General features: G+C 48.6%; 1 protein-coding gene across 1 annotated transcript in view; it reads left to right on the top strand.

The window, feature by feature from the left end:
* The window catches only part of LOC144770801 (ly6/PLAUR domain-containing protein 3-like), a 75,837-nt gene that overhangs the window by 22,007 nt on the left and 36,330 nt on the right, over nucleotides 1–17,500 (top strand). The gene's annotated exons all lie outside the window — the stretch shown is intronic.

Consider the following 17,500-nt stretch of genomic DNA (forward strand, 5'->3'; position numbering starts at 1 on the left):
GACAGATTTATTTGAGTCAGAATCATCATGAGCCGGGGCGTGGCCAGCAACATGGCCGACTAGACGTGCCTTGCCGGAGCTCCGGCCGAGCAGCACGATTATCCGACGATACAGATCACCCATGGGCCCTAACACATGCCACAACGGAGAAACGACGTCCTGTTACCCGGAGGAATCCCCCCAGCGATAGTGCGGAGCTGCCTTCACCGAGTAACGGACATTGCAGTCCCAGAAGCTCCCCGGCGGCCATGCTGAAGACCGCGGCGCGCGGTGAAACGCGGCGCCCCTAGTGCCTCACCTTCCACTCCTACCACACAGTGCCCGGCTACTGGGGGCGCCGAGACCACCCCGCCCCCCCCTGGCGGCCAAGCGGGACCGGGATTCTGCCGCTGGAGAGCGGAGGGCAATCCGAGGCTGACACTGCCGACCGGCCACCTACACCAAGATGGCGGCCGGCGGAGTGTGAGGCGGACGAGGCAGACGGGTAGCCCCCACCGCGACCATCCCCAAGTGGCGGACGAACAGGGAGACACAGACGGACCGCAACGGAGGTGAGCCCGAGGCACAGGAGCCGGGAGCCGACCACGCAGGAGCCGGGAGTCTGCCTCTGACTTGCACTCGGTCCCCGCCTTTACCAACATGGCGGCCGAGCTGCTTTGTCACCCAGCTTGACAGCCACTATCGAGGGTGTGTGCCTGAGGGGCGAGTGCCACGAGGAGTGAGGAGACCGAGATCCCCCCGGTGAGGAGGCAATTTGATGGGGCCCGTGGAGAGGTCTTGACCACCCGACCCTAACTTACGCATGACGACCACCAGATCACGGTGAGCAGCCAGGGGACCCTTAGGACTGAGGCGAGAGAGGTGCCAGGGGACCCGCGGGCGAGTCTCTGCAAACGGGGCCGCCCGGAGTGACTTTACTGCCACCCGCTGCCCGGGGCTGGGCACATCTGCGCCGCAGGGCCTGGAGAGGCGCGATATCAGCATGGGGAAAGGTGACCGGACTCCCGGGGCCTCGAAGCGGGGCCCCATGGACGACTTCACTGCAACGCGGTCCGGGGCGGCACAGCAGTCTCAGCAGAACGGCGCGCGCAACGACACGGCCATGCTACTGGAGGCCATTCAAGCGTCCAGGACCGATATACAGGCGTCTCGGACGGCCCTGGAAACGAAGATTGGAGAGGTGAGATCCGAAGTGACGCTGCTACGGCAGGACTTCCGCAACTTAACCGAGAGGGTTACGGTGACCGAATCTCGCTTGACTGACAATGAGGAGGCGATTACAACACTCAAGAAGGACATGGCGGAACTGCAGGCCTCTCATCGCCAACTGCTGTGGAAGGTGGATGATGCCGAAAATAGGTCCAGACGCAATAACCTTCGCTTTGTGGGCTTTAGAGAAGGGATTGAGGATGGGAACATGTCCGCCTTTCTCCTAAACTGGCTGAAAACTACCTTCCCAACGGCACGATTCTCCCAGTGCTTCATCATCGAAAGGGCGCACAGGGCGCTCCTCGCCAAACCCCCGGAGGGAGCGCGGCCGAGACCTGTCATAGCGCGCTTCTTGAACTACGCGGACAGAGACCTGATCCTGCGTGAGGCCAGGAAGCTGGGGGAAATCCGTCTGGAGAATGCCTCCATCATGATTTTTCCAGATTACAGTCAGGAGGTCTCGAAGCAGCGTCGCTCGTTCGACTCAGTCAAGGCAAAGCTGAGGTCTTTGAACATTTCTTACATGCTCCTCTTCCCTGCCAAACTCAGGGTAGTCTATAAAGACAAATCCATCTTCTTTGCCCACCCGGAAGATGTGTGGCAATGGCTCGAAGAGAGGCCCATTCTGAATAGTAGAGAGGCGGCAGGCCGAGCTGCCCTGGACAAGACGATACGAGAGGGGCCGCTCTGGGAGATGCCGAAACCACAGCGAAGGGGTGCGCGGAGGGTGCAGAAGAAAGCCCCGGCGACGCCGTACCGCACGCGAGACAAGGAGGGTGAGAGAGGGAACAGGTCGGCGTCCCCGAGTAATGACTTGGTGGCGGGCTCGAGATTCAGCTGCCTGAGGAATAGAACCCGATCCGAAGGCGATGAGGTGGAGGACTCGGAAGCCCACATGTCTGGAGGAGAAGGAGACATACCAATGGACAACTCGGAACATCCGCTGGTCACGGTGATCCAGCAATTGGAACAAGAGTCTTCAGGCCAAGAGATGATTACGGACACTCAGGACTCGCATTCGTGAACATGGCTGAATGGGGATCGGAGAGGATGACGTCTCGGCGAAACGGAGCAAGCAAGTTGACACGCACCCCCCTACTGTTCTTTAAGTTCTCAGTGTTGGTTCTTGTTTAGCGTGGGGAGGGATGTGCGGGAGGGCGACAGACCTTCTCCCTTGGATGGTTCAGGCCCGGATAGGGATGCAACTGGAAGGGGAGGGAGGTGGGGAGGGGGGGGCGGAGGGGAGTTGGTTCTTATATTGCCCCCGGTTGGGGTCTACAAAGGTTATGGGGGGGAGGGGGGAGCCCGTTCAGGAACAGCAGAGACATGCCAGCCCACAGTTGGTGACATCCCTAAGTCACGGTCCCACCCAGGGAAAGTTCAGAGCAACACAATGGCAAGTACACTAGACGCTACACCCACGGGTGACACAGGATTCACGGTGCTAAGCTGGAATGTGAATGGCCTGGGGTCGAAAATTAAAAGAGGTTTGGTTAGTGCGTACCTCAAACGACTGACACCAGATGTCGTCCTCCTCCAGGAAACGCACCTTAGGGGGAACCAGTGCGCATTTATTGCGCGAGGAAGATATACTGTCCTGGCACATGCAGGATACACGGCAGACTCCAGGGGGGTGGCGATCCTTATAAAAAAGTCGGCGCCATTCACGATTACACGCACTTGGTTAGACCCACAGGGCACATATGCGGGAGTCCAGGGGTTGTGGAGAAGACGTAGGTTCACGATAATATCAGTGTACGCCCCACCCAAGTTGCAGGCTCTCACACTGAAGGCGGTTGCTACTATCCTACTAGATACGGCTGACACAACTCAAGTAGTGGGGGGGGACTTTAATGATGTCATGTGCACTACACAAGATAGATCGGGGACTTCACGCTCACTGGGGTCCACAACTGCCCTAGCCCGGCAAATGAATACCTTCGGCCTCACCGACATATGGCGTTGGCTCCATCCAACACAGGTAGCCTATTCCTTTTACTCCGGGGCACACAAGGTCTTCTCCAGGTTGGATTATATTTTTATGTCCAGGCAGGATATCGCGGTCGGAGACCTAGCAGAATACAAGGCGCGGGGGATCTCCGACCACTCCCCCCTATTAGTGCAGGTGGGACGAGGCAGAGGGGAGAGGCAGTCACAATGGCGATTAGCGGCATGGGACATCCAAACTCCGGCAATACTTAAGGGCGTGCGTGCGGACATACGGGTGTACATGGCCGAAAATGAGGGTTCGGTGGCCTCTGGTGTTACCCTATGGGAGGCAATGAAACCAGTCCTGAGAGACCGCGTTCAAACTAGGCTGGGAGATGCTAGGAGGTCGCGTCAGGGTCAGGTAGCGAGTGAAGAGGTCTCCATTTTAAATTTAGAAACGGAGTATCACCAACAGAAGGGCGAGACCCGCCTCAGGAAATTGATTGACGCACAGAGACGATACAGAGAATTGGTCACGGACGAGGCGCGCACTCAGGCACTGGCGACGTTGCATCGGCTATATGATGTCGGTGACAAGTCGGGCAAACTTTTAGCCTGGCTGAGTAGGAGGGAAACTGCAGCGAGATGGGTGGATCAGATCTCGTTAACAGGGAACAGGCAGGTGAACACGGATAGAGACATAGCAGAGGCCTTCGCGGCCTATTACGAGGACTTCTACAGGGCCAGGGACCTGGGCGACAGTGAGGACGCCCAACGCTACTTAGGTGATATGGAGTTGCCGACGTTATCCGCGGAGGCTACTGCAGCCCTGGAGGCGGATCTGACGCTGGACGAAATCTCTGAAGCTGTAACGGCGTTGAAACCGGGGAAGACTCCCGGGCCCAATGGCTTCCCGGCAGAATTTTTTAAACGTACGGCGGATCTGTTACAGCGACACATGAAGACCCTCTTCACGGACGCATACCATGCAGGGAGTTTTCCGCCAGATCTGGCCTTGGCCACTATTATCCCAATCTACAAAGAGGGCAAACCCAAAAACGACTGCTCCTCCTACCGCCCAATCTCCCTCCTAAATACGGAGACGAAAATACTGGCCACTATCCTGGCTCGGCGGTTACGACAGGTGATAACGGAGTTGGTGCATATGGACCAGTCCGGTTTCCTTCCGGATAGGGCGACCAAATTGAATCTCCGTCGCACACACAACTGGCTACAGGAGGTCCGTGAGAGCAGTGAACCCCACTGGTTCCTCTCATTAGATGCGGAGAAGGCATTTGATGCAGTCCACTGGCCCTTCCTGATGGAGACCCTCCGACGTTTTGGGATTGGACCCAAATACATGCAGTGGGTCTGGCTCCTGTACTCCAGCCCGAGGGCGAGAGTGCGGATCAATGGACGGTTGTCCCGTGAGTTCCCCATTGGTAGGGGTACACGCCAGGGCTGCCCATTGTCCCCCCTCCTGTTTACCCTTACGATTGAAATTTTAGCGATACGGATTAGACAGAATCAGGATATCAGAGGTTTTAGATGGGGTACTACTGACGGCACGCAGGAAAAAATATCTCTGTATGCCGATGACGTACTATTGTTCGTGACTGACCCAGACAGGACAATTCCAGCACTGTTCGGGGAGCTAGGCGAATTCGGGGCGAGGGCGGGACACACGATCAATTGGCACAAATCGGTCCTTTATGACCCACAAGGCAAGGAGCGTCATGAGTGCCTTCCAGGGCAGCTTATTCATACGACAGACGGCTTCCAATACCTGGGCGTATATATAACGCTAGATAAGGAACGCTCCTACACTGCAAATGTAGCTCGGATCATGGTGGAAACAAGGTCAGAAATGGACAGATGGAGGCAACTCTCGCTCACCCTATTAGGTCGAGCCGCACTGTATAAAATGGTCCTACTACCCAAGTTTCTATATGCACTCCAGAATGAGTATTATCCCCTACCGTTGGCGACTTTGACTAAAATACATGCGGACCTGCGCGCCTTCCTGTGGCTGGGAAAACAACCTCGTGTAGCCCTTACCACGCTGCAGCGCCACCAATATAGCGGGGGTATCTCGCTTCCCAACCTAGAGGCGTACTACTGGGCGGAACACCTCGCACCGATTAACGAGTGGCTACATGCGGCGGCCGATCACCCCACCTATGCGCTGGAAAGGTCTCAATGGTCACGCAAATCTATATTACATTACCTATATGGGGAGTCGGTAGGCCAGCACTTCCTTCCCGCCACTAGGATAACGTTGACGGCGTGGCGTAGGGCAACAAAAAGAATGGGTTGGGACAAGAGGGTCACTCGTCAGACACCATTGTGGTGCTGCAAGTGGCTAGGAGAGCTGAATAAACTGAAAGGCTTTAGGAGATGGGATGACATAGGCATCTCCACTGTAGGGGACGTGATTGCAAAAGGGGAATTAAAGACCTTTCAGGCACTCAGAGCAGACTTTGGCCTACATACTACTCAGTACTACAAATATCTACAACTGAAACATGCATGGAGCGCACAAAACATTACACTGGCAGATCTCCCAGAGTACACACCACTGGAGGGTAGACTGCTGCAGGAACAGATGCAGGGTGGGGCGATATCCCTAACGTATAAGACTCTAACCAACAATATGCTGGGTGACCTGCAAGCCCTACGAGATAGGTGGGAGGCGGATGTGGGGGACATGGAGGATTTAGACTGGGAACTCGCCCTCATGCACCCCCGTGAGGTGGCTATTAAGTCCAGACTCCGCCTCATCCAATTTAAAATACTGCACAGATCTTACTTTGACAGGGTACGACTCTTTAAAATGGGAAGGATACCAGACACAGCATGCCTTAGATGCCATCGACACACAGGTGATTTCTTCCATACACTATGGGGGTGTGAAATAATTCAAGAATACTGGGAGGAGGTGTTTCAGGAACTGGAGAATGTATTGGAGGTGGCCTTACCACGCGACCCTAGACTGGCATTGTTGGGTACGATCACAGAGGTGGACCTGCCCCGCCCCTTGACTATCTTTCTGGTACTGGCCTTAGTGGTAGCAAAAAGAGACATCGCCAGATGCTGGGGAGCGCCCGAAAAGCCGAATATGGAAGAATGGCGGAGGGGCCTGGATCTGTACATGGCGGCGGAGAGAGTTACTTATCGTGCACGGGGCTGCCCCAAAAAATTCAGGAGAATATGGGGTAAATGGAGACAATTCCATGGACTAGATTGCCACCTTGTGGACTAGTAAATTGTGGGTGGGGAACGCCTGGGCGAGATGGTGTGCACAGTGGGGACTCATGAGTATTATGTGACTACATTAATACCTGTTCTTGTGGGCGAGACTGTCGGGTGAGACACGTCGAGAGAGGGTGGGGACCAAGGGGTAGGGGGGGGTGTGAAGGGTTGGCGGGAGGCTGTTCCGGGGATTCTGTTGGGTTTTGGTTTGTTTGTTCCTACTCTTGCTCGTTTGAAAGCAAATCTATTACTGCAGGATATGATATGATGTAATTACTGAGAAAAGTTGCGTTCTTGGCGGATAGGGCGGAATGTTGACACCCTTCCGTATGTCTGCCTTTTTCCATAGAGGTGATACTACTGATGCAACAATAAAAAGAATTTAAAAAAAAAAAAAAAGAATCATCATGAGCCACCCCTGCCTAGACCTCATATTTTCGGATCTGTGCACCTTGAGTCTGACATGGCAGGTCGACGCGATATTCGAGGCTCATATAATTCTGCTTCTAGAAGGGACACGTGTTTACCACGGTTTGTGTAACCCGAGGGACTGCTTTGTGATCTAAATGTATAGCACGTATAGCCTGCGTGATCTCACCCTCGTTGTGTGCGCCCTGAGTCCGTCTGTCTGTCTGTCACCTCAATACACGCCTTCTTTGTTTGTCTCGTGGGGTTGAAAGTGGCGCGCCCCACTTAAATATGTCCTGTTTGACATCAGAACCGCCCCCATCCTGTAAAAACCCTAAGATCTGACTTTGTTGCCAACTGCGGTCCCAGTGGAGAGGGGGGAGTGCCGGGGAGGGCGCGGCTCCGAGGCCTCAGAGCACAGAACAGGAGTGGACATAAGACTGAGCGCCAGTGATGGAGAGAGAGAGAGAGAGGTCTGTAACTGAGCTGGGCGCAGCGCCGCCACCTGCTGAGAGGGCGACCTGGGCAGCACGGGTGGTCGGGTGGGGCGGAAGCGGCGGCAACAGAAGGAATATGTTTATTTCTCTTTGATTTTTCTCTTGCTATTTGTGCTGCAGAAAGGGGAACATGCCTCTGTGGATTGCTTTGGTGCAGGAAGGTGCTTATTCCTGCACAAAACAATCCTGCCTGTAATGCAGGCGCTAGGCTACTGAAGCGACGTCAGTGCAGGGGTAACAGGCAGGAATGCGCGGTATTGGATGACTATGGTGCGTTCCTAGCCATTCCCTGTGATGCAGGGCAGCGCAGAAGGCTGACTTGCTTGCTTGTTGCGCTGCCCTGGGCCACCATTCTGGTAAACATTACCCGATTTTTCTCGAAGTTTTCTGAATTGCTTCTGACTGGGCACAGAAGGGTGGCACAGCGGGCCGTGTACCTAACCTCGCTCCAGTGCCCGTTGGATGCCAGTCGACTTCCTTACCGGCCAGGGCGACTGACGCTGGAATCTGGGGATCACGGTTCGATCCCCGGCTCCGGCGGCAGGTCAGCCCAGCACCATGTGACTCTGGGCAATAGCTCGCTTAATCTTCCCGACGGCCCCCAGCGCCTAGAGACCCTTACGGGTGATTGTGTGCTTTACAAATGTGGACTTTACTTTACTTTTTACCCACACATCTCTCATCATCATTTTGTAGCGGTTTAACACTTACTTGTGCCTGGTTCTGAGTGACGTCACTGTTATCAGACTCGAGGTTCTTGGGGGACAGGGTGGCATCACACGAGAGCTGTTGTGAGCTGCACCTGCTGGTAGGGTTGGAAGAGAAAGCTGCAGGTTAACACGCTGAGCCATCGCGTTGAGGGGACACACAACCTGTAGCTGCCTGCTCCTGGTAAGGGGGCAATTCCCAGACCCAGGAGCAATGTGTCCTCTGACGTCAGCAAGAGAGAAAATGGGTAGAATGACAGACCTGCACTTTGTTAGGTTGCAGCTGTCAGCCCAGAGTGGGTCAGAGTGAGACAGAGGGAGGGAGAAAGAGTGACAGAGAGAAAGAGAAGGATAGAGAAAGAGAGAGGGCGAGAGAGAGAAAGAAAGAATGAAAGAGAGAGAGGGAGAGAGAACGAGAAAGCGAGGGAGAGAGAGAGAAAGAGAGAGAGGGAGATAAAGAGAGAGAGTGATAAAAGGAGAGAGTGCAACAGAGAGAGAGAAAGAGGAAGAGAGGGAAAGAAGGTGAGAGAGAGTGAGAAAGAGAGAGAGGGGGAGTGAAAGGGAGAGAGAGGGAGAGAGAGAGAGATGGGTAGAATGAAATACCTTCAGTGGATTTGGTTGCAGTTGTCAATCCTGTGTGGACATACCGACAGAGAGAGAGAGAGAGAGAGAGAGAGAGAGAGAGAGAGAGAGAGAGAGAGAGAGAGAGAAAGAGAAAGGGAGCGAGAGAGAGATAGATAGAGCATGGGTAGAATGAAAGTTCTTCACTAGGTTTTGTTGCAGCCATCAGCCCCCCTTCCCTCACCCCGTGTGGGCAGAGTGCTCTTTTCAGTTAGAGAGCAAAAAGTGCAGAAGGAAAGAGCAGCAGCTGGTCTTGGTGCACAGACAGACAGTAAAATAAAGCCTCATGTAAAATATGCTAAAGATTTCACATCACAACTCACAAAGGAGCACGTGATCTTTGAGGCCCTATGGATTGTCTGTGTTTCTGTCTCTGCTTCTATGGGCACATTCCTGGGTTAAGGACAAAAACCCTCACCCACTCGTGGGTGGCATGCTTCACCACCGAGGTCCTCCTCACACCACATGTAGACGCTCGGGCTGTGGACTACAACTTGCACTAAGAGAAAGCAGCACTTCAAAGTGGAATCCTGAGGGGTCCTGATGTGAGCTATAGGTGTGTGTGGGTGGAGTGGAGTGCAGATGTGAACCAGCTGTAAGTAAAACTACATCTTGGTGGAGGAAAGAATAACTTTATTCTGTCTCTTAGGGATAGTAGTGAAAGAAAAAAAGGTGGAAACGTACAAACCAATCGGTCAAGGATCAACATGTTTCTGCCCAATTCTAATTGTTATCTTTTAAGAAGTGTGAGGCATACTTCAGGACTATATAAGAATACTGATCATGGTTGAAGTTACCAGCATGGACATGAAATGGCGCTATCAATTTTTTTTTTGATTCAGCTAAAATGGTTAATACTCTATGGTGATAGTTCAGTCTTCAAAATGTGTATGCTGATAACTTTGCGCAACATCGAAAACCTTAATACTGGCAGACACAACAGGTCTGGGCTATAAAATGGCCAGATTTTGATAATGCTTTTTGTTTTAAGGAATATGGCTTCCAAGAACATGCATGCTTACACAGTGGCAATCTGCAAACATTATTTTTAGAAATAAAATAAGCTGCATTCAAAGATGGCTACCACAGAGGTGCCTGGATTCACAGTAGCCATCTTTGATAGGATTAGATTTTTCATCATCAAGAAAACTTTATTTCGGTAACATACCATAAAAAGTAGGCTAAAAGCATATAAAAAACAGTACACATAGGTAACGATAAAAACCAGCTAGTACAGAAATAGTTTCTAAAACATTTTCCAAAAGACACAGTTAAGCAAAATTCATACATGTCAGAGCCACGTTAAAATGGTAGAAAGAATTTATAAAAAACAATGACATTTATAAAAAACAGTGGGGAGCCATTGGCTGCCATTCCAGACTTGGACTCAATCAAAAAAGCTTCAGCGCATGTGCCACATAGCTGGCAAGGATTGCGAAACGGCAAATACAATAAATCCCGTTGTGTCTGACTTTAACACTCTGAGCGCTTGCATACAGTGCCGAAACCCCAAATTTTTGCACAGAGGTACGAGCCAATACCTCCTCGGTTTACCCGTAAGCCGGGCTTTTTACAAATTCTATTCAAATATAGCCACAAGGGATGCCCTAACATCAATTTAACCCATTTTGAAAGTATTATATTATATTTTTCCAAATCCCATTCAAATATGGCTGCCTCGGATGCGGGCAAGAGTAGAAAAATCCAGACTTTTTCCATTTGTATAGTGAAATTTTTTTTCCAGTAGTCCCGTATAGACAAGTCCAGTACTTTTCCCTTTGTATAGTAAATTTTTTCTCAAGATTTACATACAGTGCTTAGAAGCTAGTTTGCATTCAAGTAATGGGCCCATCCTCATCCACAATTGACTACACCACAGTAGAGATGTTAGTAGTTCTTGAGGTTTGCAGCCAGGCCACCGATAGAAGGGGCCAAGCTTGAGGGTTGGTGGTGGTCAACATTTTGTTCTTGTTGTGCTACAAAGTTGTAGCTTATCACAAATTGTGGAATCGATCTTGTGGGGTGGCGGGATTATTCATGATCTTGTTCAAATCGGGCTCTTAAATCTTTCTTTATATATCCCTCACAAACATAGAAGAGGGACAGCAACACACACACAAACCCACACACATATACACATAGAGCTGTGTTTTTCCTAAGGACATGTTGGTTAATCATCACTGTGACATGTTATCTCTTCTTGTGGAAAATCCAGTGAAGCAGCCTTTATTCATCGGAGGCAGGGGGCGGTGCTGGTGGTCCTGCTGCAGATGACAGACTGGGCAGGTGCCCAATGAGGTTATTGGTCACTCCACCCCTGAATGAAACAGGATCTGTTGCGGCCCTCTTGTCCTTTACGTGCACCCTCCCCCCCTGCTGTTCAGTTGCTGAGCTCCAACATTCAGAAAAAGATGTTAAATAAACGGTCAAGCATTTATTAACCTGCAAGTAAATGATTGCCACTTTATTTAATATTTTTTTAGACCTCCTTACACAATCCCTGCCCCACCCAGACCCCCTACTGCCACCCTGCTGGCATCAGTGCAACCATTGGATTCACCACAGACCATTCTTTGTGGCCCCTGGGCAGATGTTTGTGAGTACCTATGATCTATGCTGTCCTTCAGACGAGTCTGAAACCCGGAGGTTGCCAAAGCCACCCTTTGCAGCAGCACGAGGGGGCCATAACTGCTGCAGGGAGGGTGAGATACCAGAAGGGCTTCACGTGCAGCAAAGGCTCCGCGCTGGCTGAAGGCAGACACCAGGGCTGAACTGTCCATTGAAGCAAACAAGACACTATGACCAAGAGGAAAGATGGCAGCCACCAGAGAAGCTCTGTCACAATGGCTCTACATGGCACCAGCCGGAGTAGGCAGAGTCATGGCTGAAGAGCCTGCACATTAGGGCACCAGTCTTTATATCAGATGGCACAACACCAATATCTCACGCGTAACAATGGATAAAGTAGACAAATGATTCATATTAGGTTGGAAATAAGAATAGAAATAGTAAAGAGATGGAAAACGGACTGGGCTGGAACACATGCTTCTATTCCTCCTGCTGGCAAGAACGGCTAAGCATTGATCTGCATAAAAAGGGTCAGTGTGCCAAACTTACACCAATGTGCACTATTGCACGAGGTACATCAGCAGGCACACTATACAGAACCACATGAGTTGTAATTATAATTGCAATTGCATTCGTATAGTGCTTACTACCCCCATCGAGGCGTCAAGGTGTTTTTCGGCGAGTAGCATGCCACTCTGTAACCCAAAAGGTATTAGTGGGGAATTGGTATAGGGAAATATGAAATTGAGTTGAGGATATGTGTCTGTTAGTTGGATTGAGAAGGATAGTGGAGGGAAAGAAGAGGGACCAGTCTAGAAAATGTTATTTGGAGATCATAGCAGAGGAGGAGCTTTGGGGTGAGCAAAGGAGAGATGGAAGAGCGAGGAGTCTCTAGAAGTGGATTGGGGAGCGAGATGAGATATCGGATGGGTCTAGGAGGGATACATGAGGGAAGGGTTTAGAAAGACTTGTTTCGGGAGATCTGAATGGTAAAAAAGGCTTGAGATGATGCAAGGAGAGGTAGAGGTGGAAAGAGTCTAGAAAAGGTTATTTTGGGGATCATAGTAGTAGAATGGGATTTGGGATGAGTCAGACAGTGGCGGTAGAGAATATATTCAGAGAGGTATAGGGTGAGATATAAGGTAGTGCATTGGAGATGCTAAATTAGAAGTAAAGTAATAAGTATAAAGATGCAAAAGTACATGGGTGGTATAAGGAAGGTAATATATCTAGATTTAGGTTGTATTTATTATATTCATACTTTTAGGTGTTGCTGTACTTTAAGCAAATGTATTTGCTTTTAATTTTTGTTCCATTTTTTTCCTCTTAATAATTCAGTCGTGAAGCAATTGTAGATAAATAGTTATGATAAAAATGTACTTATTTATGAAGTGACCTATATACATAGAATAATTTAACCATAAATATGTACATTTGTTAAGCAGACCTAATGAATAGCTATATATTCATAAACATAATTTATTATACACATTTATACAAAGGTATAGACATATCTAGATACATACATATAATCCAAATACATGCTTATATACACAGGGATTTGCTGTATATTTAGATTTGAGTATGGTGGTTACTCTTGAGTCGTCTTCTGAAGATAAGATGCTTGTCCAGTCTAGAGTTGAGATTCCTTTGTTGAATGTATTTGGTGGTTTTATGCCTGATGAAGAGCGGGCCTGTCCCATGTATCACTTTGTGGGTGATACAAAGCGGCTTGAAGGTGGATCTTCTGGCAACCGGTAAACAATGTAGGGCAGGCGAGATGTGGGCTTGTGGCTTTACATGTAGGAATAGTCTGGCAGGAGAGTTCTGAATCCGTTCTAGTCTTGTCATAGTTTTTAAAGATGATCCGTGGTAGAGGCTATTGGCGTAATCGAGTCTAGACAGTACAAGAGGGATAGTAGCTTGAAGCATGTGTGGAAACCCCAGGTGAGGGAAGATGCGTCTCAGAGTTTTCATAGTAATGAAGCTTAATCTTGCTAGTTTGTCCACTTGGGCATTCATTGATAGCTTGGAGGCTATGGTAATTCTGAGGTTTCTTACTTCCGTAGTGACTTTAAACCACTTGGATGCTGTGGACTGATTAACGATTTCATGTAATTTCCATTGAAATGAGTGGGCACTCCATGACGAGTTACCCTTGTCATTAGCATCCAAGTGGTTAAGCAGTGTTCCCAGATTGTCAGGCCACACAGCCAGTGGGTCATAATTTTTCCAGTCATCACATGTGAGTTTTTCCATTATGGAAGCATTCAAGTTGAGATGACTCCATGTCATCCTCTGATCCACAGCTCTGAGGCAACTGAAAATGTTGTGAGTATTTGTTTGTCATTTGCATATTTGTAGCACATGAGGTGAAATTAGTCGATCCTTGCCAGTAATGACTTCATGTAGATGTTGAAAAGCATGGGCGATATGATTGAGCCTTGAGGGACCCCTGCTTTTGTGAAGTACGGTTTGGATGAGAAAGGGGGGTTTGGATGAAATTAGTTCTGTTTTGAAAGTAGGACGTGATGCAGCCTAGGGCAGTCCCCTCTATGCCAGCTTTGTGGAGTCTTTGTATTAGAATGTCATGGTCAACCATGTCAAAGGCAGCCGAGAGGTCCAAGAGAAGAAGTGCAGAAACCCCGTTCTGGTCAACTGGCAGTCTTAAGGTCATCCCAGATAGCAACGAGGGCAGATTCTGTGCCTTAACCTGGACGGAATCCTGTTTGGAATTCTGAAAGTATGGAATTATCTTCAATGAATTGTGAAATCTGGGAGAATGCTGCTCTTTCTATCAGTTTGCCCAGGAAAGGTCCATTTGTGATTGTGCTGTAGTTGTCAGGGTTAAGCGTGTCAAGGTTAGTAATGGGTGTATATATGACGTTTTTACGTCCTATGGAACTATTCCCGTGGTTAAGGAATTCTTGATGATTATTCTTACTGTTGTGGCAGCAGAGGTAGTTAGAAGAATTTTCTTGAAGGTTTGTGGTGGTAATGGATCAGAAATGCTGCCGGTATGTCTGCTTGCTTCGACCAGATCCATTAATTTATTGTGTGATATTTGTTGGAAGGAATGTAGAGGGTGGGGTAGCCTACTCTTGGAAGTTGTTTTTAGAAAAGAGTCAGTGCTGGTGGTTTTCCTTTGTTTTAAATAGGAGTCCCGCATTTCTGCTTTGGTTGTGTAATGATTTGCCATTTTTACAGCAAATTCTTGAGTGATTGGATGAGTTCCATCTAAGCAATTTGGGGGCAGATCTACACGGAAGTGCTGCAGGGAAGCAACTGAAGCCCTTGGGCTGCGCCTGGCTGCAGCACTTCCGAAGCACAGAAATGCGACATATTTACAATAATATGTTGCATTCCTGTGCTCTCGCCTGCTCTGGTGCACAAACTGCACCATGGTGCAAGGATGCCTGCGTCATGGGGAGATTGTTTTTGTGCAGGAAGGGGCACCTTCCTGCACAAAAACAATCACTACAGGCATTTTCCTCTTTCAATGTGTGCTGCAGAATGTAGCACGCTTTGAAAGAGGAAATAAATGAGGAGAAATTAAAAAATTTTTGCTTGTTGCACCTCGCTATGCCTCCCCTGTGGAGGCGTAGCATTGACATGCATTTATGTCTTGTTCCATGGGTGTTGCGTGGGAACACCCACAGCAACACCCATGGAACGCCCCTTTCACGCAAAGTGCTGTGTGTGAAGGTGCTGTATTTACTAGGAGAGGAAAAGTCACGCAGGGTGACTTTTCCTCTCCATGTAAATATGGAGAAGTGAAATGCTCCTCCAGTATGTCACAAAAAGTGACTTACTGGTGGCACAGGGGGCTTGTAAATCTGCCCCTCGGTTTTTTAAATTAGTTGAGAATACTATGGAATTCTTTATTTGCACATTTAGCAATTTGAATTTTGTCTGAGTAGTATCCTTTTTTTTATAGCTTTTTCGATTCCTGACTTGTATAATCTATTAAGTTATTTTAGGTGAAGTTTGTCTTGATTGGTGTTTGTTTTCAGCCAGGCGCGTTCCAGCTTTCTAATTTACTGTTTTATCTCTTTTAGCTCTGTATTTCTCCACGGGGCCTGTTTTCCTTTGTCCTTTTTTGATTTCCTTAGTGGTATTAATGTACAAATAGCTTCAGTAACCACTCATATAGTTTTTGTGTTGAATTTATTGTGCCTACATCTTTATTGTATGTTAGTTGTGTTTCTAAGTGTTCAACATTGAGGTTGTTCCATGGTCGATAGGTGGATGCATGTAAGGTGGTTTTAGGTGTGTTGCTTTGTGTTGTTTTATGTTGGAAAGCAAGCACATGGTGGTCTGACCATGTGACTGGAGTCATAATTTGAAAGGTAACTTGTTCTATATTTCCAAAAATGATATCTAGGATGTGTGCAGAGATCTGTGTGGGTTTGTGGACAATCTGATGTAGATTCAGTGCATCTAGGCCAGCAATTATTTTTTTCGGATGGGGCTTATTGGGTTTGTCAAACCAAAAGTTTAGATCACAAAGAATGCAAAGGTTGGAGTATAGTGTTATCAGGTTTGAAACTGTGCTGAGAAGCGTGTCTGGAAATGTTGCATTGCTAGGTGGTAGTCTGTAACGGAGTAGGAAGTTACAGGAGGAAGATGTTGTAGGGTGGCATTTGGGGAAGGGGGCCTCACAACCATGTATGGAGACGTAGTGATATTTAATGTTTGCTTGTATACAGTAGCTAGGCCACCTCCTCTTTTGCTTCTGCAATTTTGTGTCATAGTTTGATAACTTAGAGGAATGGCTTCATGCAGGACTGGAGCTGTGTCATCTCCCAAACATGATTCAGTTATGAAGAGTAAGTCAGGCTGTGTGTCAGTGAGAAGGTCGTAGATGTGATGCTTGTTTTCAGAGAGTGAGTGAGCATTTATTATAAGTTAGTTTAGAGAATGTGCTATGGTGATAGTGGGACTTTATTTTGTGGAAGAGTGAGCAGTATTTTGTGGATTTGTATCAGGTGTCTCATTAGTGCTGGTATTAGCCGTACAAGGATAGAAATCGTGTAGCTTTTCTGTATTGTGTTCCTCGTCAGCAGGCCAAGAAGGCATTTTGATGGGTCTGCGTAGTGGAGATGGTTTTTGAGAGTGAGTTGGTGCACTGTGTTGTTTTTGTAGAGTAGCCTTGTTGGGCAGTGGATATGGAGATGCGTAGTTATGAAGAGTGGCATGTTGTTTATTTTGCTTGTGTCTGTTTAGGGTGGGAAGTGTGTGAGTTAGGGGTGGTGGTGAAGCATGTGGATCATGTTGCAAGGTTTTAAACTGTCCAATGGATGAGAGGCACTTAAGAGAGTTGCTGTGTTGTGCCGTCCTTGCAAGGCCCCACTCATGTAACATCAGTGCAGTAAATCCAATGGAAGAAACAAACAGATGGGTATTACACATTAGCATGTCAAAAGGATATAATTTCTGCAGCAGTCAGGCCCACATGCTCTCTTTGCTTTATTTTTTTTAGAGGCTATATTTCATGATAAAAAAGCTGGACTGAAGATTGTCTTGGTTTTCTTTTGTGTGTTTCCTTTTATTTCAACAGCCTTCTTATTCTGTTTTTTAGGGGAAGGGGAATGTGTTATTAGATTTTATCCTGCATATTTCTGTATTTTCCATATATTTGTATTGCACAGTTGTTGGCAACGGCTAGGTAAGTACCAAACAAAAGTGCAATAAATGCAAAAAACTTTAAATTCAGCAATAATTGTGAGGTGAGAACTGGAGTGTTTGGGCGCCGAGGAGCCTGGGAAATGCCCATCGGTGAGGTTGGCAGCGAGGGGATGTTCGTGAACATGGGTCATGGCTGCCTCTCTCAGCTTTTCAGGGATATTTACTGATTTCTCTGGACCAGTATTGTAAAGCACTTGAAAGCTCTTAAACCTTCTAACGCTACATTCAGGGCACGAGTCGGGGGTACACGCGGGTGGACGGCATCCACCCACTTTTTTCAGAGGGTGAACTCCGTCCACCCTGCCAAGAAAATTGGGCCCCACTGAATAATATGCTGAACTCGTCCTGGTGTAATTTCCAAGCACCTGGATGCTTTCAGCAGCGCCTGCACTTTGCCTGCTTTTGATCTGCAACAACCAACAACGTGCAGGTGGGGACGGGGATTTCTTATTTAAGACTGCTGCTGGGCCCATATGAAAGGCCGAATTTGAGGGGGTCATCAAGCCTCCTCTTGTTGGAGTCTCTTGGCTGGGAGGAGTCAGGAGCCTCACACCTGATGCAAATGAAGAGGAGGGGAAACAAAGGCTCACACCTTGTTAGCACTTCACACATACTTAAGAG

Source organism: Lissotriton helveticus, chromosome 7, assembly GCF_964261635.1.
Source record: "Lissotriton helveticus chromosome 7, aLisHel1.1, whole genome shotgun sequence".
Classification (NCBI taxonomy): Eukaryota; Metazoa; Chordata; class Amphibia; order Caudata; family Salamandridae; genus Lissotriton; species Lissotriton helveticus.